This window comes from Mytilus trossulus, chromosome 11, assembly GCF_036588685.1.
Source record: "Mytilus trossulus isolate FHL-02 chromosome 11, PNRI_Mtr1.1.1.hap1, whole genome shotgun sequence".
NCBI lineage: Eukaryota > Metazoa > Mollusca > Bivalvia > Mytilida > Mytilidae > Mytilus > Mytilus trossulus.
In genome coordinates this window covers 68,099,582-68,102,418 of record NC_086383.1, presented here as the reverse complement: position 1 = coordinate 68,102,418, position 2,837 = coordinate 68,099,582, and positions in this window count along the sequence as shown.

Here is a 2,837-nt window from a genome sequence, read left to right as displayed (position 1 = left end):
CCATGGCGTTGTCAGTTTATTTTAGATTTATGAGTTTGACTGTCCTTTTGGTATCTTTCGTCCCTCTCTTAAGTTGTTTATTCTTAAGTTTTCTATGTTGTGTCATGTGTACTATTTTTTGTCTGTTTGCCTTTTTCATTTTTAGCCATGGCGTTGTCAGTTTATTTTAGATTTATGAGTTTGACTGTCCTTTTGGTATCTTTCGTCCCTCTTTTAAGTTGTTTATTCTTAAGTTTTCTATGTTGTGTCATGTGTACTATTGTTTGTCTGTTTGTCTTTTACATTTTTAGCCATGGCGTTGTCAGTTTATTTTAGATTTATGAGTTTGACTGTCCTTTTGGTATCTTTCGTACCTCTTTTAATAGATATAAGAAGATGTGGTGTGAGTGCCAATGAGACAACTCTCCATCCAAAAAAACAATTTAAAAAGTAAAACATTATAGGTTAAAGTACGGCCTTCAACACGGAGCATTGGCTCACACCGAACAACAAGCTATAAAGGGCCCCAAAATTACTAGTGTAAAACCATTCAAACGGGAAAATCAACGGTCTGATCTATATAAAGAAAACGAGAAACGAGAAACACGTATATATTACATAAACAAACGACAACTACTGTACATAAGCAGGTTTGTCAATGCTATATTTAAGCTCTGATTTATATTATATATTTTGGCATGAACTATGGTTAATATTGACCCGCATAGGTGGTAATATTGCACGAGTTTGCGAGACATTCTATTTTTCATGGAGAATAACATACACCGATATTCATGCAATAACCCATTTGGTGATCTTTAAAATTTGTTTATAACATGTTTTGCTCAATAATGACCACTCCATTTGGTGCTTTATGTGTACTATTGCAATATTAGAATTAGTGAAAGCTGAGTTTTTGTCAAGATCGATATAGAATATATTGTTGCTATAAAATAAAAATAAAAGTATATAAAATTGGTCAAAGTGTCAAAGTAAATACTTTGTCAAAATTTTATGAAAACTAAACGAGTCAAATTAATTCTAGTTAAGGTGTAGGGTACCACCTATTAAGAAACTAGCAGTATCGCCCATAGTTCACTGTGTCCTTTATAATAAAATTAACGGTACCAATTTTCTTGCACTAGATGCGCATTTCGACAATACATGTCTCTTCAGTGATGCTCGTGGCCAAAATATTTGAAATCCAAAGCTTATATAAAAGATGAAGAGCTATAATCCAAAAGGTCCAAAAAGTATAGCCAAATCCGTGAAAGGAATCAGAGCTTTGCACGAGAGAGATACATTACTAAATTTATAATAATTTATAAAATTTTGTAACAGCAAATTCTAATAACACAAAAATCCGTATTTTCATGCAAGTACCGAAGTACTGGCTACTGGGCTGGTGATACCCTCGGGGACTAATAGTCCACCAGCAGAGGCATCGACCCAGTGGTAGTAATAAAATTAACGGTACCAATTTTCTTGCACCAGATGCGCATTTCGACAATACATGTCTCTTCAGTGATGCTCGTGGCCAAAATATTTGAAATCCAAAGCTTATATAAAAGACGAAGAGTTATAATCAAAAAGGTCCAAAAAGTATAGCCAAATCCGTAAATGTCTTCGTATAGAAATCCCTCAATCAATTGATTATTTTACATGTAATAAATATGTTCTGAGACATGTGAATATTTTTTTTCAAGTTCACACAACTGCATGGGATATTGTATTTATTTTATATCAATAATATTTTTTTAATCTTTGAACATAAACTGTGATTCAAACATAAATGTTGATTTCTACCACAATTTCAACATCATTTCTATTGCTTCTTTTTGTGTTTTATAAATAAAGACTTGGAAATTATGATGTTTACACTATTAACGTCCTCCTTTTTAAGATATTTTCTATGAATAAAAAAACACGAACAAAAAACTACAAAAAAATGAAATTCTATATATATAAATAATGTCAAGAATAGTGCAAAAAAACAACAACAAACATTAGCTATTGTAATTATTCAATGGAACAATAAAACAATCAGAAAAATGAAAATTCTATAGAAATAATGTTAAGAATAGTGCAAGAAATCAACAAGAAACATAAGCTATTGTAATTATTCAATGGAACAATAAAACAATAAAATAATAAAAAAAAAAAAGAAAATTCTATAGAAATAATGCGAAGATTTGTGCTAGAAATCTATAAGGAGCAATACATGTTGCTATTATATCTATTCAATGAAACAATAAAACAATAGAAAAAAAAATCTAAATTCTATAGAAATAATGCGAAGATTTGTGCTAGAAATCTATAAGGAGCAATACATGTTGCTATTATATCTATTCAATGAAACAATAAAACAATAGGGAAAAAAATCTAAATTCTATAGAAATAATGCGAAGATTTGTGCAAGAAATCAATCAGGAACAATAGCTACTGTATTTATTCAATGGAACAATAAAACAAGTAAAAAAGAAGAAAATTCTATAAAAGTAATGCTAAGAGTTGTGCAAGACATGAATAAGAAACATCAGCTATTGTATTTATTCAATGTAACAATAAAACTGACAAAAATTTAAATAGATTGAACAACAGAAGATGAATAGGTGGAAATGTCTTATTATGTTCGCATTTAGTATAATTATTGACGAAAATTTGATAAGCGGAACAATTTGTACAATTCGATATGGAAAAGGACGTTGAGGGAAAAAAGGGGGGGGGGGGGGGGGTAATTCTGGCACATCACACGGTAGCTTGTACTGAATTTCAATAAGCTATGATTTGTTGTTTATGAGAATTTTAAAACAGAATCATTCGATTAAATGATTTTTTGTTAATATATCTAATAAAAT